General features: G+C 45.4%; 1 long non-coding RNA gene across 1 annotated transcript in view; it reads right to left on the bottom strand.

The window, feature by feature from the left end:
• Positions 1 to 4,573: 4,573 nt before the first annotated feature.
• Positions 4,574 to 22,009, bottom strand: part of LOC123593095 — a 36,592-nt gene continuing 19,156 nt past the window's right edge. The window contains exon 3 of the long non-coding RNA XR_006710119.1: positions 4,574 to 4,721. This is a non-coding gene — a long non-coding RNA (uncharacterized LOC123593095). The remainder of the gene's footprint in view (positions 4,722 to 22,009) is intronic.

Here is a 22,009-nt window from a genome sequence, read left to right as displayed (position 1 = left end):
ATCTACCAGAAGGCACTGAGCTGTTCGCAGAGACGATATACACCATGTTTTATTTGCCGTAGTCAATAAGCATAAGGTTCATGCTTCAGAGAGAAAGCAGCATGAAAATTGTTGTATTCTTTTCTCCTTTTAGGTTAATACTTGGATAAGACATTGCATTAATTTCACCATCTTTTTTTTGGAGGGCGGTGGGGGGGACGGGGGGGATAAAGGGCTTAAAGTCCCGAAATGATGTTTGTAAATGCCATTTATGTTGATTTGATCACTGGTGAAGAAAGGGGACCATTTGTGGTCAGTCTGTATCTGACCCTTACTTTGACAATAAAGCACGTCCCGAACTGTGCAGAATTGGAGAATATTGAAACTCACCACGCAGAGATCACACCCACAAGATGGCTATAATTAAAAAAAAAAAAGAGAGAGAGAAACGATCATAAATGTTGGTAAAGATGTCCAGAAGCAGGAGCCCTTATACACTGCTGGAAGGAATGTAAACTAGAGCAGCTTCTTTGGAACGAAATCCGGGGGTTTTTCAGGTGGTTAAACGTGGAATTACCATGATACAGAGCAGCGTGGCTCCCAGCGACATATGCAAGAGAAAACATGCCCACGCAAAAACTTGTACACGAATGTCTATACCAGCATTATGCACAGTAGCCCAAAGGTGGGAACAACCCGAAAGTCCATCAACACGTGAGCGGATAAATGAAATATGGCTGCAACATACAATTAAATACTATTCAGCCTTTAAAAGGGAGGATATTCTCATACACGCTCCGACCCGGCTGAACCTTGAAAGCATCACGCTCAGTGAAAGAAGCCGGTCCGAAAAGGCAAAACATGACATGATCCCGCTTCCATAGGGCACCTGGAAGAGACAAATGCAGGGACAGAACACAGAGTAGTGGTCACCAGAGGCTGTGGGGAGGGAGGATGGGGAGATGATGTTTAATGGACACAGAGCTTCAGCTGGGGAAACTGACAAAGTTCTGGAAGGTATAGTGGTGAGGGTTGCATTGTGCATTGTGAATGTAATGCCATTGAATTTTATGATTAAAATGGTGAATTTTGTGTTATGCATAGTGTATCCCAATTCTAAAAAAAGGAAGAAAATATAGCTTCGTTAGATACAAAAGTTGTAACCTTAGTAAGATTTACAGATCTTAATTTGGATTGATTGTGGCTACAAAAATGCTGACTGGAGAAAAAATGCTAATAAAGGATTCGTGCGTACTCCAACATAGAGGGGCTTTGAACACATAAGTGAAAGTCAGCCTCGAGGACTGTGTATTATATGGGTCCATAGATAGGAACTTCCCCAGAAAAGGCAAATCCGTAGAGACAGAAAGCAGACAAGCTATTGCCGAGGGCTGGGAAGGGATAGAAGGATAACATCTAAGGGGAGTAGCTATTTTCAGAGCACTCTTTTTGGAGTAACGGAAGTACCCGGAAGTGGATTGTGGGAGTTGAATGTCCAACTCTGTGAATATATTAAAAACCATTGAATTGAACACTTGAAAGAAGGGAATTGGGTGGTAGGTGATCTCAAAGCTATTTTTCAAAAAGAATACAGGAACTCTAGAAATACACTGAGGCCATTAACATCTACTTTACCACGGCTATCCCAAATAGAAATGTAACGAGAATTCAAAACCATAAGCCGCTCCATCAGGTATTTCTTGCCGTCATAATGCTGTCAAACAACCCCCCCCCCCTTAGTGGCAGGCAATTTGCAAGTGTCCCCAAGACAGGTGTGCTGAGCGGACCGTGGCCCTGAGAGTAGGGACACTTGGCCCATCTGGGCTGATCTAGAATGGCCCCCTCTGGAATGACTCAGTTCTGTCTCACCATGTGGCCAACGAACCCAGGCACCCCTTACAATGGTGGCAGGGAAGCAAGAGAAGAAATGGGGGAAAAGGCAAGGCTGTTCCAAACCTCTTCATGTATCAGCGTTCCACTACCCAAAGCAAATCTCGGGGCCCAACTCAGAATTCGGGGTCAGGAGAGCAAATTCTGCCTCGTCTGTATTTCCTCCCCACTACAATTATATCAGAAACTTTGAGACATCTTGCCTTTTTTTCCCCCAGTTTAATCTTGATTTAAATAATAGAAACATTTAACATTTTTGTAATTCAGCTGGATCATGACCGCATCATTCAAGTAGATTTAAAAGCAACTAGAATCTGATACGTAACAGCACATTCTGATATCAATGCCCCCGGACGATACTGTGCGTGATGGGAGCCTTGGCTGTGTCTGGTATCTTCTCTCTAAAGCATCTTTGTAGCAAGATGTCTTTGCTGCAAGTATTTTTCACCACTGAGCATTTTTGCTGTGCCACTTAGCGGTGAGGCAATTTTGCCATAAAAAAATTTAAAGAGATGAAAAAAAATAGGGGCGCCTGGGTGGCGCAGTCGGTTAAGCGTCCGACTTCAGCCAGGTCACGATCTCGCGGTCCGTGAGTTCGAGCCCCGCGTCAGGCTCTGGGCTGATGGCTCAGAGCCTGGAGCCTGTTTCCGATTCTGTGTCTCCCTCTCTCTCTGCCCCTCCCCCGTTCATGCTCTGTCTCTCTCTGTCCCAAAAATAAATAAACGTTGAAAAAAATAAATAAATAAATAAATAAATAACTGTTGACAGTTTGGTTTCATTTCTCCATTGACATGATACTCTCATTTTTACAGCCTATAAATCTTAGCCCTCATAACGGTCCATACAGAGGCACGGATTTGAACCCACATTTCCGTTAGAACTTTGGAACGTCTATCAAAGGACATGTCGACAATATGCCAAGAAAACAACAGTGTTTCACAAGGGCGCTTTCACAACACGCTACCAAAATCAGTTACAAATATGTATCCCAGTATTTGGAAACTGACACCTCTCTTAAAGAAGGAAGGAATTTTAGCAAAAAAAAGAAAAAAAGAAAAAAAGAAAAAGCATGATGCCAAACGAGGAGACAACTTAAGATGAGCAAATATGTACATATAGGATACTCTGAATGAAGTCTTTAAAGACAAGTGTTTAAGTACAATCCAGAAAATAAAATCCGTTATTTGCACAGTGTTACCATGACCCTACACACACTTTAAATGCATTCAAATATTTTGTCCTTCTCAACGAAGCCTTTTCAATTTTGTTATCGATCTTTCAATGCTTCATCGTGTCCTTTTTAAGGAATGTCTCTCCTTAAAAATCTTTTCATGATTTTTAGCTTTTCTGGCAAAATCGCCTTATGGCCAATTAGGAATGTGGCAAAAGCATTTGCAGCAAAAAAAAAAAAAAAAAAAAAAAAAAAAAAAAAAAAAGCTTGTGGCAAAGATGCTTACGGCCAGACTACGGAGAATCCAGCTTGATGATTTGCCTTTTAATTATAGGAAATTTTAGCTTTTACAAAGATAACTACTTTTTAAAGTGCCTTTCTAAATATTCTTGTCTTATCACTGAAATGCATGCCTGTACGCACAAGTCTAACTGGCCTAGGAAAACGCCCGCTCCCGCCCACACCCCCACAATGATAAAAAGTGCTATGTCATTGATAGAACACATGATAACTCTTTATGTTCGTTGACCAGACTAGGTTCATTTTATCTGTGTTGTAATTAGACTGTGATGTCTTTTTGCATCTCGTTCTGAATTAAAGTTTTGGATTTGCGTTTTTTATTTCCAGAGAGTGGCTTCTTATGTGGGAAATGAAACCCTATTTTTGCCTGGCAGTCTAAAATGACTTTGAATCCTAAATGGGTCTCACGTGGTCAGCCTTTAAGACCTCCTTTTTTTATTGTTACATTTTCTGCGTGATGGACAGGATCAGTTACATGAATTATGTAACAAACGCCCACCTTATATTGTTGGGTACACTTTTCATCCCCAGGCAAGGATCAGAAGAAAGAAATGATTATATCATTAGATTTTTTTTTTTTTTTTTTTAAGTGGTGGCTGTGGTTGATTTTGTAGGGAGTGATTTGAAAGTGGTGGCTCCAGGTAGGAATCTAAAGCCGATCCTTTACTGGGAGGCTTAAGTAATTGTACCTGCCAGGAAAGAGACCAGAGCTCTGCTCTCACTCACCTCCCCCTTTCGTGTGTTCCAATTACCGGGAAGGTTAATGGTGCTGAACAACAGAGGTATGAAGGCGCCTTTCATTGCCTGCAGCGTCAGGAAACCACCCCCCTCCCCCCCAACTCATTTACCTTCCCTTGGGGTTTATGGGGAAAGACAGAGCATTCTCTCACACGCCAGAGAACATGAGAACCGACTTCTCACAGCCGAGCACAACTTGGCCAACATTTTCTGGACAACAGTTTTGTCCCGTTCAGAGCCAGCCTGGAATGTCATGTGAACTCGAATACCGAGCCCAATGTCCTGTAAGAGGAGTTAAAGAAGTTCCTTAATCTTGGGAAATCAGCAAACTGCCTTGTGCGACCACACTCTTCTAAATGTTATCCCCAGTGAAACTATTTACTAATCGGGCAAACGCAGAGGAGGCGAGGAGAGTTTTTCCTTGAATTTTTTTATGCTGAATTAACAACAAGAATTGGGGTATAAAGACTAACAGGCAGTGTGGAAAGGCACCTACCCGTGCTACGTACATTCTCTCATCTTTCTTTCATGATGTAGCACATTCCGATGTCGCCGCCCCTAACGCTGAAAGCATCCCGTAGATGTCCTTTGTGACCTCTCTTCTTGAAACATCGTCCTCCCTGCAGACTCCGTCAGGATGAACCTTACATGGGAGTGATAGGTGCCTGTGAGCGGGGCAGATTTTCAGCGAGCGGAAATGAACTTCTGACCCCAGCGAATCTCTCTCGTTTGCTACAGACTTGCTAACATTTAGCCTAAGACAAAACCCTTGTCTCCTTTTCCTCGTTACTGTTTCAAACATGTAGCCAAGGCGACTGTAAGGCAGGCAATGTTGCTCATCCAACCCCTCCGCTTTGATCCGGGGCAGGACATCAAGCCCCAAGAAAGGGTAACGTATGTAAAGAAAAGATCACTGGAATAGGGTTTGCCGAGATAAAATATAGCCGGCCCGGATGAATTCGAATGTCAGAGAACATGTAGTTTGGGGGACACCTCTATCCTGAACAAATAGAAATCTGGCAACTCTCCATTAGGGTGCAATACAGAGATGGGGCTGATCAAAAGGGGGGGCATGGCAGGAATCAAAAATAAACATGATGCTTCACTGTTTTGTCTAGGGCAAGGGCCAGCAAACTCTGGCCTCAGGGCCAAATCGGGTTTCAATGAAGTTTTACTGAGACACAGCCACATCCACTCTCTGGATACAGTCTAAGGCCGCTCCCACTCACCAGAGTCCAGAAGCTGCAAGAAATGCAGTATGGCCCATAGAGCCCAAGATATTTACCGTCTGACCGTTTACAGAAAAGGCTGACCACACTTTTGTCCCAGGTAAAGTCCTGAAATGACAGTTGTCATCGTAAATACTTGCGATTGTCATCTCTGCTGAAAGGCTTCTTTCCATAAGCGTGCCCTCGGTGACAAAGCAGGAAATATGCAGGATATTAAACAAGCGATACTATTTTACTCGTCGGGATTAAACATAAGACCATCATGTTACTTTAAGAAAGATAAACAGAGCTTTGAGAAAGTGTCCTCTAGGTCACCATTTGTGTTTCAGAGCTCCAGACAGCCTCGAGGCGACCTTTAATCTCTCGGCACAATGAAGCAAGAGGATATTATGGAAGGTTCGGGGGAAATCCAATCCACCCGCCCACCAGCTCTCCCAATCTTCAGCAGGACATTTCCTACCCAATGTGGTTCAAAGTGGCTTAAGGAAGCAACTGTTTCATTCTCACGCGAATCACTGTGGTTCTGGAAGAAGGAGGGAACTGTAGAATTAATCTCCAAGTAGTAAGAAGAAAAGGCGGGCTTACAGAGTCTGTTGATGCGCCAGTGAGTAGCTGGAAGAAAAAGCCTTCACTTGGAAAGTGGGATTTTATTCCTCAGGGAACCGACACGAGCCTGGTGCCCTGGGTTGAAGCCGGCTTGGTGGGTGGGTAACGCGAGAGCGGCCTGGGGACCAAAGTCGCCCCCGTCGGCTGACGCAGATGACAGGCAGAAACAGGATGAAGTTCGCCCGGCAGCTCAAGGTTTGAAAATCGAGTTTGCAAATCAAAATCAAAGAAGAAAATTCTATTTCCAGTCTCCCTGTACAACGTCTGCGTTTAATTTTCAGATTACGAAAGGTCAGAGGAGGAGTGATCCCTCAAAGCGTATCAGCTGCCGGGATTCCCCAACTCGGCAGCCGAGCGGTGATGGTGAAGGAATGAATCTAGACCACTGCCAGCCGTCTGGCCAGAGACTGAAGAACGCAGGTGAAGGGATTTCCTGCCGTGCACGGTAAACAACGCTGCACACAAATAGGCCGTGACCTACATGGTGTATGAGACCAAAGAAGAAATAAAGGAAACCAGCTGGTTGGCGTTGAGGAGAGAGGACCAGAGCAGAGTCAGTGGGGACTTGAGGCTCCCGAGTGTCTGGGCACGGAGATGGTACAGAGGCCAAAAGTCAGGACACGACAGCTTGGCAAGGGGCCCCTCACCGGAGGCCCGTACATCTGGCTCCGCACTTCTGATGGGAAAGTGAAATCGCCTGTATTTTATAAAAGCGCTTCGTAGAAAATGGCCAGGCCCAGTGACAGAATGATAATTCAATAAATGCACATTATTAGTAACAGAAATAACTGTAAGAATCTCATAAAAACATGCCTAATAACCTAATGCCTGTTGGGTTACCCATTTCTATTAATTTTTTTTAACGTTTATTGATCTTTGAGAGAGAGAGAGAGAGCATGAGCAGAGGAGGGGCAGAGAGAGAGAGGGAGACAGGACTGAAGCAGGCTCCAGGCTCTGAGCCGTCAGCACAGAGCCCGACGCGGGGCTCGAACCCAGGAACCGCGAGATCCAAGGATTTAATCTCTCCTACCGTGGCCTCTAAACCGTAGTCTATCCTACATTTGCCAACACATGCCAGGATGAAATGTTACTGTTTTTGGCCCCATATTCCTGTAGTCCCCTGTTGCAGGGTTACAGAAGGATGCTCCCCAGGAGTACTTTTTATATGAATAAACAATTAAAAGTAAGAAACCTTCCTGTAGAATGCATATTAAATATGAAAGTGGGAGCAATTCTAATTTGAAAATAAAAGAATTACAATTGTAAGTGAAAATCTGACTACGGTGCCTTTCAGAGGCTGCTCTCTTCACCGCAGAAAATTTTAAGTTGTGATAGAAACATTCCTTGTGGAAATCGCACCTGACAAAATAGAACTCTAACTAAACCTCACATCCCCCAGCTAAACACCTTCCTAAATAAGTACTGGGATGTGGGATGGGGGAAATTATCAGAGGGGATCGGAATTTGTCAGCTGGTAATCTCTCGGCGAAGCAGACCTAAATTAATTAAACCTCCAGCAGTGAAGACCCTCTTGACAGAATCGTAGCAGGAGTGGGAGGCCGCAAGTCGCGGGAGCACATTTATAGGCCTCGGAATGGGAACTCAAAGGGTTTGAGGTGGATGTTCCAACACGAGAATCTGGCTGGGTTTGGGAAACTCTTCTGACATGAGAGTTATGATTTTGAGGCTCGTTATGAGGGACAAGGGCAATTCAGTGGAGAAAGGGGAGCATTCTCAACACATACCATGGGAGTGATTTGTGTCATTTTTTTTAATGAGCTTTCATTTGTACTTCATAGATTGGACAAAAGTTAGCTCGAAATGGACCATAGACCTACATAGAAAACCTAAAACGATACGACTTCTAGAAGAAATGTAGGAGAAAATTTCTGTGACCTTGGATTAGGCAAATATTTCTTAGGACGCCAAAATCACAATGTATAAAAGAAACATCAATGAACTGGGTTTTATCAAGATGAAAACACCTACTCTTTGAAAGAAGCATTCACAGTTCGTATTTCTATGAATTATTTGTATCTCATAGAAATAGAAGCCATGAACTGGTTTAAAAAACTACTTGCAAGTAACAGATTTTATTTAAAAAAATTGTATGTATAAATAGCTCTTAAAACTCAATAATTAAAATCTGAACAGGGGCGCCTGGGTGGCTCAGTCGGTTGAGCGTCCGACTTCGGCTCAGGTCATGACCTCACGCTCCATGAGTTCGAGCCCCGCGTCGGGCTCTGTGCCGACAGCTCGGAGCCTGGAGCCTGCTTCGGATTCTGTGTCTCCCCCTCTCTCTGCCCCTCCGCTGCTCATGCTCTGTCTCTCTCTGTCTCAAAAATAAATAATAAACACATTTAAAAAAATAAAAATAAATACATAAAATAAAATCTGAACAGACCAATTTCTGGTAAGGAGACTAAATTGGTAATCAAAAACCTCCCAACAACAACAACCACCACCACAAGAAGTCCAGGACCAAATAGCTTCACTGGATGCCAAAATAAGGATGCCAATAAGGATGTCAAAAAAGAATTCGAGGTCAGTATCCCTGATGAATACAGACAAAAATATTCCTGACGTAATAGTAACGAACCAAACCGAACTATACATTAAAAGGATCCTATGCCCTGACAAGCGGAATTTATTCCAGGGATACAAGAATGGTTTGGCATCTGCAAATCAATCCACGTGACACACACAGTGACAAAATGATGGGTAAAAACCATATAATCATCCAACAGATGCAGAAAACACATTTGCAGAAGTCAACATCCATTCATAATAAAGACTCTCAGCAAAGTGGGTACTGAAGGAACATACCTCAACATAGTGAAGTGGTGTTTCTAATCTGTGGTGTTTCTACACACTATGAAAAAAAAAACTAGTAGAAAGAGAAATTACGAAAACATTTCCAGTTAAATTTGCATCCAAAATAATAAGATTCCTAAGAATGAATTTAACCAAGGAGGTGAAAGACCTACACGCTAAAAACTGCAAAACATTAACGAGAGAAATTGAAGAGGAAACAAATAATAAAAGTTTCTCTACGCTCATTGATTGGAAGAATTAATGTTGTTAAAATGCCCGTACTACTGAAAATGATCTATAGATCCAAGGCAACCTCTGTCAAAATCCCAGTAGCATCTTTCACAGAAATAGCACAAAAAAGTCCTAAGATGGGTATGGAACGACAAAAGACCCTGAAGAGACAAAGTCATCTTGAAAAAGAACAAAGCTGGAGGCATCGTGCTCCTTGCTTTCAAAGTATATTGCAAAGCTATAGTGATCAAAATGGTAGGGTGCTGGCATAAAAACAGACACATAGATCAATGGAACAGAACAGAGACCCCAGAAATAAATCCATACACATATAGCCGATGAATTCATGATGAAAGAATCAAGAATGTATTATAGGAAAAGGACTGTCTCTTCAGGAAATGGTGTCGAAAAGGGTCACACACCAAAGAGTGACACTGGACCACCATCCTATACCATACACAAAAACTAACTCAAAATGGATTGGAGACTGGAAAGAAAGACTTAAACCATAAAAATCCTAGAAGGAAATATGGATGGTGAACTTCTTTAAATATATATTTTTTAATGTTTATTTATTTTTGAGAGAGACAGAGACAGAATGCGAGTGGGTTAGGGGCAGAGAGAGAGGGAGGCACACAATCCAAAGCAGGCTCCGGGCTCCAGGCTCTGAGCTGTCAGCACAGAGCCCGACACAGGGCTCGAACTCACGGACCGCGAGATCATGACCTGAGCCAAAGTCGGACACTCAACCGACTGAGCCACCCAGGCGCCCTGATGGTGAACTTCTTGACATCAGTCATGGCAGTGATTTTTGAGGTCTGATACCAAAAACAACAGCAATAGAAGCAAAAATGAATAGGTGGGCTACATCAAACTAAAAAGCGTCTTGCGCAGCAAATGGAACCACCAACAAATAAAAAGGCAACCTACGGAATGGAAGAAAATATTTGTAAATCTTATATCTGATATGGGGTTAAGAGCCAAAATATATAAAGAACTCTATAATTCGATGGCAAAAAAACAAACAATTCAATTTAAAGAGAGTTAGAACTTGGGCGCCTGGGTGGCACAGTCAGTTAGGCATCCGACTCTTGACTTCGGCTCAGGTTATGAGCCCAGGGTCGTGGGATCAAGCCCCGCATCGGGCTCTGTGTTGAGCCTGGAGCCTGCTTAAGATTCTCTCTCTCTCTCTCTCTCTCTCTCTCTCTCTGTCTCTCTCTCTCTCCTTCTGTCCCCCTCCCCCACCTGTGCTCTCTCTCTCTCAAATGAAAAAAAAGAATGGGTAGATATAAACAGACATTATCCCAAAGAAGACATCCAGATGGCCAACAGACACACGAAGGATGCTCAGCATCACTCATCATCAGGGAAATACAAATCAAAACCACAAGAAGATGTCACCTCGCCCTTGTTAAAATGGCTATTGTCAAAAAGACAAGTAGTAACGAGTGTCGACGAGCAAGTGGAGCAAAGGTAACCCTCATGCACTATTCATGGGCATGTAAATTATTGCAAAATACTGTGGAAAACAACGTGGAAGTTCCTCAAAAAATTAAAAATCAGGGGCGCCTGGGTGGCGCAGTCGGTTAAGCGTCCGACTTCAGCCAGGTCACGATCTCGCGGTCTGTGAGTTCGAGCCCCGCGTCAGGCTCTGGGCTGATGGCTCAGAGCCTGGAGCCTGTTTCCGATTCTGTGTCTCCCTCTCTCTCTGCCCCTCCCCCGTTCATGCTCTGTCTCTCTCTGTCCCAAAAATAAATAAATGTTGAAAAAAAAAATTTAAAAAAAAAAAAAAAAAAAATTAAAAATCAAACTACCGTATGTTCCTACAATTCTACTTCTGGATATGTATCCAAACGAAAACCACTAACTCAGAAAGGTATATGCACCCCCATGTTGGCTACAGCATTATTTATTCTGGCCAAGAAGTAGGAACGACCTAAATGTCAATCCACAAATCAATGGTTAAAGAGTATGTCTGTGTGAGTAAGGTGGGGGGAGAGGTACGCTCATACACACGGGAATATTCCTCAGCCGTAAAAAGGGTGAGATCTTGCCACGTGTGACAACAGGGATGAACCTTGATGACACCCTCTACCATGAAATACATCAGGCAGGGAAAGGCAAACACCAAATGATCTCGTTTGTGTGTGGAGTCGAAAAAGAAAACAAAAAACTGAGCTCCTAGCTCCGAGGAACAGATCGGTGGTGGCCAGAGTGGGGGATGGGAGGGCGGGCAGGAGGGGGGCGAAAAAGGTGAAAGGGGGTCAAATGAAGCAAACTTCCAGCTATAAAATAAGTGTGTCCTGGGCATTAACGTACCACATGGTGACTACAGTTGATAATGCTGGACTGTAGCTTTGAAAGTTACTAAGAGAGTCAATCTTAAAAGTTCTCATTCCAAGGAAATAAATGTGTTATCTATGTATGGTGTAGGTGCTAAATAGACCTAGGGGAATGATCACCCTGCAGTATATACAAATACTGAATCATTAGGTTATACATCTGAAGCTAATATGATGTTATAGGATATCAACGACACCTGAATAAAAAAAAAAATAATAATCAAACAACCCAACTTTTAAAAAAGTGGCCAAAAAATTTGAATAGACACGTCGCCAGGGACGGATAGAATGCAAATTAGCGCAGGAAAAGATGCTCTGATTCACAGTCATTACAGAAATGTGAATAAAATTCACAATGGAATCACGCTACACGCTTATTAGTATGGCTAAAGCTAAAAAGACAGAGACGATACGCAAATGTATTATCTGTAATAGCCTGGAACTGGAAACTACACAAATATCTGTCAGTAGGTGAAGTATCTATCAATGAATAAATGGGGGCATAGCCATACAGAATATATGACAATAAAAATAAATGCATTACAGATAAGTATAGGAAGGTAAATGAATCAGAGAGTAATTACAAAAAGTCAAAGAAACCGGGCAAAAAGTAGCATATATTTTGTGAACTCTGTATTAAATTCTATACGAACACAAACTTGTGGCAGAAAATATCTAGTGGCAGAAAATAGATCACTTATGGTCAGTTGATGAGGTTGACAAGAAAAGTTTATAAAGGAGTAAGAAAAATCTTTGGGTGGAAATGGTTATATGTTCCTTATCTAGATTGTGAAGGTGGGGTCATGGGTGTATACATATATATCTCAATACTTATGAAATTATACACTTCAAAATAGTTTATTTCATATAGATTACACAATTCATATAGATTTCTTTATAAAGAAAAATATTCTTTTTTTTTTAATGATTATTTTTGAGAGAGAGACAGAGCATGAGTGGGGGAGGAGCAGAGAGAGAGGGAGACACAGAATCCAAAGCAGGCTCCAGGCTCTGAGCTGTCAGCAGAGAGCCTGACGTGGGGCTTGAACCCACGAACTGTGAGATCACGACCTGAGCCGAGGTCGGACGTTTAACCGACTGAGCCATCCAGGAGCCCCTAAAGAAAAATATTCTTACAAAAAAGAGAACGTAGGGGCGCCTGGGTGGCGCAGTCGGTTAAGCGTCCGACTTCAGCCAGGTCATGATCTCGCGGTCCGTGAGTTCGAGCCCCGCGTCAGGCTCTGGGCTGATGGCTCAGAGCCTGGAGCCTGTTTCCGATTCTGTGTCTCCCTCTCTCTCTGCCCCTCCCCTGTTCATACTCTGTCTCTCTCTGTCCCAAAAATAAATAAACGTTGAAAAAAAAATTTTTTTTAATAAAAATAAAAAAAAAAAAACAAAAAAGAGAACGTAAAAATATTAGCAAATGAGCATTATTACCTTTACTGGGTTAGAATTCTCAAAGCCACTTTGTTAAATGGTACTTTTTCAGCGAAATGTTGTATAAAGAGTCCTCTTTGGTGTGGAAAAAAAAAATCAACTCCTAAGACACATTTCAAGAGATCAGATAACACACTCCACTTATTCCTTCTGTCACATCCTGCTCCACCATTAAACACACATCTACCCAATAAAAGTGTAGAAAAGACCAACTACATTCCAAAAATGCCCTGAAGAATGCCCAGCTTCTCCCCCATCAGCCCACCCCAGGGCACCGATGGCAAAGCTGTTCTGAAAAGTGTATCCTCCACTCAGAAAAACAAACCAGCGTACTGAGGACAAAGCTTGTAGAATTCTAGCAATCAAATGAAAACAAGAAGCTCATTGGAATTAAGCCTGTTGAGAAAGACCAATACAGCATCCAGGAACCTCTCCTCTTTGCAGGCAAGTGGTGGGATTAAAGCACGTAATTTAACTTCACTAATAAACCCTCAAAAAGGATTTCTGAAAACAGAACAAAATTGATCCTTCCTGTCAGGGCAGAAAGGCCTCTTCCACGTGCTTGAAGGCGCTGAAACATCAGTGAAGGCGATCGGGGTATGCCACCCCCAAAATATGCCACTTTAGCATCAAGGTTTGTTTTTTGTTTTCTTTTTTTGTTTTTTTGTTTTTTTGAGCTAAAGGCAACTGGAAATCAACAGGTGCAGCAAGAACTCTCCCCTCCCCCCCTCTTTTTCGCCTAAAATCAGAGCTTCAATATCCCTTATGAAGGTGCACCTGCTCCCAGACAACCCATCACCAGAGACAGTCAGCACTGAGATGAGTTCACATAAGCCAACCTTACCAAAATAGCTCTTGTCTCCCACCATTTCTCTCATAGATGTCCTAGTCACCTTCCTACGACTTGTCTCTTCAAGCCCGAACCCCCTTTCCTTTGTTAAAAATGGAATGTAAGTTCCCAGCCACCACTGTCTCACTGATTCTTTGATTTTTCACTTCCTTTCTGTGGACTCTCATCCATAATAAAATATCAATAAAAATTTTATGTCTTTTCTCCCGTTAATCTGTAGTCTGTTAGTTTAATTTGCACACCCCCGGGGACCAAGTCAAAGAGGGTAGAGGAAACGATTTTCTTCTCTACTAGAGAAAAAGGAGGAAACGTGCTTTAGTGGTGAGATAAGAATAAACCTGGGAGGTGATCCAATCATTACCTGAGTCACATCAGTCTTGTGTCCTTAGCACCCCTCCCTTGGTGTCCTTGTCCTGCCCCTGCTTCTCAAGACACCTGGGAGAGCTGCAGCGTCCAGGAACATAATGTGCTGTCTGCAGTGTGAGTCCCATATACAGATGTTGTTTTAGAAACGACTTCCATACTTCCCCTAAAACACGTTCGAGGTAAAGCCATTAAATTCATGTGCTAAGCATGACAGCGGCTCAGCCCACATGGCAGAACCTTGAGAAAGTGCAACACGCCCAGAGACTCCAGGTGTGATACCAACATCCGCCCCAGGATTGTGTCAAAAGGCAGAAAACGCTGCTCTCCCTCGTACTGGCCAAGCAGGAGCAAAATACGTCTTTCGGTGCTTCATTCTTCCCAGTGATGTGCCTCCCTGGGAGCCTGCAAGATTTCACCAATACCGTGCTTTCTAAGAGCAATTGCTGCTTTCACTCAAATTTATACCCAACAAAATCTATCTTAAAAAAATTTTTTTTTTCATATTGATTTATTTTTGAGAGACACAGAGAGACAGAGCGTGAGCAGGGGAGGGGCAGAGAGAGTGGGCAACGCAGAATCCGAAGCGGGCTCCAGGCTCTGAGCTGTCAGCACAGAGCCCGACGCGGGGCTCAAACTCACGGACCGTGAGATCATGACCTGAGACGAAGTCGGACACTTAACCGCCCGAGCCATCCAGGCGCCCCAAAACGATTCTTGCCGGACGGCAATACAGACAAACTTTGTCCAGCACAACTGATTCCTGTCTGAAAGGGAAGAGAATCCCCCAAGTGGAGAATTTGAGCTGGTGTTTCCTATGGAACGCTGGCTGGTTTTTTACCGAAAGTTAGTAATCTTGTGTAAGAGTTCTCTTTTCCAGCCACTGTAGAGGCTTCTGCTCCCTCCAGTTCTCACCAGTGTTACCGTCATGCTGGGTCTTTGATTAATGAGCTAATAAAGCCTACGACACGTACTCATGTTACACTGGCTTGAGAGTCCTGGGTTTAAGTTTCGAAAATTGCACTTTAACAAAGAGCAAATGTGAGTCGCGATGCCTGCACCAGTCGGTAAGCTAAGGGCGCGTGGAGAACGGTCACCTGTTCAGGTACATACACACAGGAAGACTGGCCCCTTTCAAAAAGTATCTCTTCGGGGCGCCTGGGTGGCGCAGTCGGTTAAGCGTCCGACTTCAGCCAGGTCACGATCTCGCGGTCCGTGAGTTCGAGCCCTGCGTCAGGCTCTGGGCTGATGGCTCAGAACCTGGAGCCTGTTTCTGATTCTGTGTCTCCCTCTCTCTCTGCCCCTCCCCCGTTCATGCTCTGTCTCTCTCTGTCCCAAAAATAAATAAACGTTGAAAAAAAAAAAATTAAAAAAAAAAAAAAAAAGTATCTCTTCAATCTTTCCCTGCTTTTACTCTTGTTCATAAGAGCTAAGATTTCACAATATCTGGTAAATATGTTAAGTTTTGGGGCTCCTGGGTGGCTCAGTCAGTTGAGGATCCCACTCTTGATTTCGGCTCAGGTTATGATCCCAGGGTCGTAGGATGAAGCCCCGTGTCGTGTCGGGCTCTGTGCTAAGCATGGGGCCTGCTTAGGATTCTCTCCCTCTCTTCCTTTGCCCCTCTCCCCTACTCACTCTCTCTCTCTCATAAAAAATTAAAAATAAATAAATATGCTGTTTCTCTGCTAAAAACCCACCAGCTTCTATTTGTTCTGTGCCATCGTAGTTTTGGACCACGTCCTTCCTCCTACTTAATGCCCAGCACTCTGTGTGTGGGTCTGGTAAGAGGCTCTCATCTGAAGCTGAGATGGGTTCTAGAAAGTTAGAACCTACAGTTCCATACTTCCTGAACACTGGGACAGCCTCATGACACCCCATCCCTGCCCTGGCTGTTCCCACTGTCTGCCGGAGAGAGAACCACTCTCCGTTCCCTCTGGTCCTCCCACTTTCCCGGGGAGGCTGGGAGGGAAAGGTTTCTCTTCTTCCCTCCCCGTAGCTGCCCCCCCCCCAAGTCTAACCATCCCTGTTTAAAGGGGCTATTTTGGGGCGCCTGGGTGGCTCAGCCAGTTGAGTGTCCGACTCTTGATTTCAGCTCAGGTCATAATCCCAGGGTTGTGGTTTTGAGCCCCGTGTCTGGCTCTGTGCTGAGAGTATGGAGCCTGCTTGGGATTCCCTCTCTCCCTCTCTCTCTCTGCCCTTCCAGTGCTCTCTCTCTCCCTCTCTCTCTCTAAAATAAAAAAAAAAAAATTTTTTTTTAATGAAAAAAAATAAAGGGGCTATTTCCCATACATTCAGTTTCATTGCAATTACTCCGGTGGATACTGACACCATCCCACTTTCAAAAAGAACTAATCAAGGGGCGCCTGGGTGGCGCAGTCGGTTAAGCGTCCGACTTCAGCCAGGTCACGATCTCACGGTCTGTGAGTTCGAGCCCCGCGTCGGGCTCTGGGCTGATGGCTCGGAGCCTGGAGCCTGCTTCCTATTCTGTGTCTCCCTCTCTCTCTGCCCCTCCCCCGTTCATGCTCTGTCTCTCTCTGTCCCCAAAAAATAAATAAACGTTGAAAAAAAAAAAATTAAAAAAAAAAAAAAAAAGAACTAATCAAATATCTTACCTGCTGGATGGGGACCCATCCTGCTATTAGGAAAGCTGAGACAAGAGCGATTTTGTAAACATCCTGGTGAAGTTTATACCTGTAAACAATTTTCTGTCCCTGCACTGCTCGGTCCTTGTCGATCTGTGAAACTGAGTTTTAAATTAACAAAGACTCCTGGTTATTCGAGTCAAAGGATGTATTCTACTTAGTGCTGTGTAACAGAACATGTGCTGAACTTGGTCTGGAGATGAACAAGGCATCCCAGCAGCACTCAAGAAGGCCCCTGTCCAACGGGGTTCACAGACATACACGCAGAACACAGAGGGTCTGGCTCATAAGTATTAGAGAGGTACAGCCCAGGTGAAAATAGGGCATGATCAGGGAGAAGCACTTCCAAAGCTCTCAAGGGGTGTGAAATTTTAACTGGGCTTCCCACAATTGATTAAAATAGGGCAAGTCAGGGGCGCTTGGGTGGCTCAGTCGGTTAAGCGGCTGGCTTCAGCTCAGGTCACAAACTCAGGTCATGGGTTTGAGCCCTGGGTCAGGCTCTGTGCTGACAGCTCAGAGCCTGGAACCTGCTTCGGATTCTGTGTCTCCCTCTCTCTGCCCCTCCCCTGCTCATGCTCTGTTCTCTCTCTCTCTCAAAAACAAACATTAACAATCTTTTTTCTTAATTAGGGCAAGTCAAAATCAGCATGGGAAGAAAGGATACCCAGGTGAGGAAGCAACCTGTTCAAGAAGGAACAGCCTGTTTCTTTTCCGTGCCCCTAAAAATGTCACCGTCACTGGCAGTCATTACTTAGATATGATATTACTCGAAAGACTTATTTTTACCAAAAAAAAAAAAAATTTTCCTAAGGTAGACTGAGGCTCTATTTAAATTCGATTCCCTCAAGCACGGTATCACCTTTTGATTTTGATTACAAGGAGCATTTTCAAATGGGGGCCTGTTTAAAGACACAAAATAAAAACAATGATTTCTCTGATTTCCAAGCAACCTTCTCTCTCCTCCCGGCCTCCCCCCAAGCCCATCACCATCTGAGAAATGTCACCCACGGGCCACGAGAGCCGGAACAGGAGGCCTAGCCGTGCACCCCCGAGAAGGCACCCAGGGGAAGCAGCAGGTCTCCTACCCCTCAAAGACACGCGTGGAACATTCGGCATTCTCTCGCACCTTCTCAAATTGCTTCCCAAATCCCGAATCGCCCATAATAATGAAAATTCCAGAGGTCACCCAGAACCAGATCGAAAGCCAAAAGCCGAAAGAAATAGCTTGCAGTCCCAGTCTGACCATGGACTGCAACCTTGGCCTTTGGCGGGTGGGATGAGAATGTCTGGGCAGGTGCAGATCGGGAGCTCTGGTGGAGAGGCTGTGGACACAACACGGGGCGCCATCAGAGAAAACCGGGTTCCAGCCCTACCTGGGAAGCTATAGGAGAGGTGGGTGACCAGAGGAGGTCACGGAGAAAGGGGTGCGTCAAGAGAAAACAGGAGAGCACTTGGGAGGCAGGGCATGCACAAGGTATTTCGCTGTTTCCAGAAGGGCAGGGGACAGAAAGGCTGTTGAGAAGGGCAGCTGGGGAAGGCCGGTGGGAGAATACGGGACCGGCAAGACCCTGGGAGACTGACTCTCCACGGGCACCATGGCCAGAGCATATGTGAACGTTGAACTCTGACCCCAAACCTGCAGTCACCGCCAGGAGGCCAACCCTTTGTCTCTAATAACTGGCCCAGCAAGGGAGCCGGACTTTAACTCCGTGTACACCACGGGAAGCCAAACAATAGCTTCTGAAACGATGAGGCCAAAATGGCCAGGACTTAACTGATAACTGCCAGCTTTCCTAGCTCGGGTCCTACTTTCCAGCCTAAGACCAGCCAGAGACAGCCACAGGCGCTCCCCGAACACCCATCCCCAGGATGCGCCCCTGCCGGTTAGCCGCCTCCAGCTTCCCCCAGCCCACTGCTTCTGCCCAGGGCACACCCGAACCTTCCTTTTCGTCCCACTAGAAAGTTTTCCCACTCCGCCCTTCTGCCTCTGAGTCTGTGCCAGAGGCAAGCAATGGTGGCTGACTCCCTTGCTTTCGCGAGCTCAGGACCGACAGCTTCTCCTCGTGTTGATGGTGTTCGTTTGCATCCACAGCACGATGGGCAGATGTTTCTAGGAGGCGAGAGTGTTTAACCGGGTGCATCACTAGGGGTGGGCTGAGGGAGAAATGTGCTTGGCAGAGGAGGGCCATCGGTGACCGTGTCACTTCCCAGGAGTGCTGGGACACAAGCCAGATTGGAATAAGGTGAAGAATTAAGAGGGGGTGAGAAAGGGGTGCCCGGGAGGCTCGGTCGGCCGAGCAGCTGACTCTTGGTTTCTGCTCAGGTCACGCTCTCAACGGCGTGTGGGTTCGAGCCCTGCATCGGGCTCTGCGCTGACAGTGCGGAGCCTGCTCGGGATTCTCTCTCTCCCTCTCGCTCCGTCCCTCCCCCACTCGCGCTGTCTCTGTCTCTCTCAAAATAAATAAATAGAAAAAAAAAAAAAAAAAAAAAAAACAATCCGAGGGCGTGAGGAAGTTGCCCCAGCAAACACGGGCAATTATTTCGTAAAAATTCTACTGAGACAGAGGAAGAGAATTTGGACAGGAAAGGAGTGGAAATATACGGTTTTATGACAGACTTTTTAAAACGATCCTGGACCATGTCTGTTGTGCTGGGAAGAACCCAGTTTACAGAGGAGCCTCAGTGATGCCAGAAAGAGTGCAACTGATCAGAGACAGGAAGTCAAGAGGGCAGGAGACTGAGAGCAGAGGTGCTAGGCAAGGCCTGTCTTCGACAGGAGGAGGGGACTTTATCCCCTGAAGGGACGGAAGAGGCATGCAGTTGGCAGGAAGTAGGTGGCTCGTGGAGGGAAGAGAGAATCCTTCCAAATGTGTCTACTTTCTTCATTAGGTAGGAAGTAAGGCCACCACCAGCTGAGGGGAAGGGAGGGTCGTCGGGGGTGTGTGTGGGGGGGGGGGGACTGTCCCAGACACTGAGCAAGCAGCCTGCGGGGAAGTGTCACATGTCTGCGTCTCGTGAGGGACCAAAATCTCAAAGTGAGTCTGGCGAGTCTGGTGACTAGATGTGCTCCTGCTGTTGTGTTCACAGGAAGGTTTCTGCGGGTGTTGGGTGGGGTTCGGTCTAGAAGGATCTGCACCATGGAGGGTCTGTGCGTGGCTCCTGTCACAGGCTGGAGTCTGACCCGAACGAGGAGGAAACTCAAGGCAAGAATTGGCAGAAACCAGCCGCGAAGGGCTGCCTCTGGCTTCCCAGTGACCTAGGAAAACGTGGGGTGGGCTGCTGAATTGGGCTGGAGGGACAGAAAGTCTGGACTGTTGTTGAATAAGGAGGCGTCGGTGGTCACAGCTCCGAGGGGGGGGACACACGGGAAGCTGGCGGAGGTGAGCAAATCCGAGGATGGGGAAGCGCACAGCCACAAACACCTGCGAGTGTAGAACACCACCAGCTGTGTAGCACGTGTCGGCTGGCCTCAGCTTCCCAAACTCGGGGGTGCGGGAAATGTTACGGCATCTTGCGTGTTTTTATTTTCGGTAAATCCGCTCAGGTGACATTCCAGGCTCGGGCGGCAGGCAGATGAAACCCTCATCGTTCTCGTCCCTCCTGGATCCAGGGTCACACCAAGTCTCCAGCGGCCCCTGTGCGGGGTCCCGGCGAGTCCCGTCCACACGCAGCCCCCGCAGGTGCACAGGCCACCCTCCTTTTGAGACCTTGTCACCTTCTTGGGCACTGCTGTCTCCTGCCCCTCTTCCTCTCTTGCCCTCAAACAAACCAGAATCGCTCTTGGAGACTGGCGTCAGGCTTCTCGTCTTGGAGGAAGCCCAGTGGAGAGCCACAGGCAAGGAATTACGGAGCTGGGTGGCGAGAAGAAAATGAGAGAGGAGGGGGACGATGTGGGCGGAAGAAGCAAGATTTAATGTTTCCATAAATTATTCTGGGAGAATTCCAAAATTATTCTCGGTGTTTGTGATGGTATCTGCCATATTCTGAGTATAGTAAGCATATTCCAAAATGTAAATTGACATCTGTTGAAATAAGCAAGTAAGTGCGTCTCAAGTCTCATTATGACTTTTCAGATGCCTGTACGGAAATCTGAGCACACAATGGCGACATAATCAAATATTACTATTTATTTTATTTATTCATTATTTTGGGTTCAAAAGTCGTTAGAGGGTAATTGTCTTTCCTACCGACAAATTAACAGAAGAAAACAAAAAGGAAAAATGTGATTCACTTGAAGCTTGCATTTCACTTTAGGATTTAGAGGTAATTACAATGTATCCATTCAATCAAAGGGAGCCCCCCCACCAAGGGCGGGGCAGGGGGGGCAGTGGGTAAGGGAACAGGCAGCAGCATGGTAATTACAAAAACAAAAGCTATTCTCGTGGTGGTGTTTTTATTGGACCGAATAAAAATCCACGAAACCTAGAAACTGAAAGGCAATTTCATTCACAGGAGGTGTCCGACTCCCCCTGTCCCCATCTTCATAGATTCCTGGGGTTAAAAATCCTTCTTTCCCGTCCTTTATACAGAATTAGGCTAAAACTGCGAATAAAAAGCCTGCTGTCAGTACTCGATTGTGGATTGCACCTCTAAAAGGGGTTCCTTTGCGACTCTGAGCGCTGCCCTGTCCCCCAGCAGTGGTTTGGGGGGATTCTGGCAGCCGCCAGGAGCTCCGGGAGATCCTGCCTACCGCACGTCCCGGGACCAGATTCGTGACAGGTGAACAGATTATAACTACAGGGGTTTAAGCTGTGCCCCCGCTATCCTGGAAAATAAAACCAAGCATTGTAAAAATGCATATGGCGCCAACATTGGAGAGAGGCTTTGCAGAGGAGGTCAAGGGCGCTACCAGGGCCCTTGAGCAGGGAGGAGTCTGGGAGAGCCAGTCTGAGCCCTACGGACTCCCGGTCCCATTCTGCCTGTGCTGCTTACAATCGCCAAGTGAAACTCTTGGAAACTTAGCTTCCTTTTTATTGGAAGAATTTTAAGCACGGAGAACAATCTAGATTTTCCCTTGATTGAACACATACTTTGTGTTCACCTCTAATCCCACTGATCATTGGTTCATGTGTTGGCCTGATTTTATTAACTTGATTTTATTTATTTGAATAGATTTGCTAACAAATTATATTTCAATGAGTATTAAAATATTCACATAGGGGCACCTGGGCGGCTCAGTTGGTTGAGCGTTCGACTCTCGGTTTTGGCTCAGGTCATGATCTAGTGGTTCACGGGATCGAGCTCCACATCGGGCTCTGTGCTGACGGCTCAGAGCTTGGTTGGGGTTCTCTCTCTCCTCTTTCTCTGCCCATCCCTCTACATGCTTACTCTCTGTCTCTTTCTCTCTCTCTCTCTCTCTCTCTCAAAATAAATAAACATTTAAAAATTTTAATATTCATATAAAAATAATAAAGGTA

Source organism: Leopardus geoffroyi, chromosome D4, assembly GCF_018350155.1.
Source record: "Leopardus geoffroyi isolate Oge1 chromosome D4, O.geoffroyi_Oge1_pat1.0, whole genome shotgun sequence".
Taxonomy (NCBI): domain Eukaryota; kingdom Metazoa; phylum Chordata; class Mammalia; order Carnivora; family Felidae; genus Leopardus; species Leopardus geoffroyi.
The sequence above is the reverse complement of the archived record's forward strand: the minus strand, read 5'-3'. Positions and strand labels throughout refer to the sequence as shown.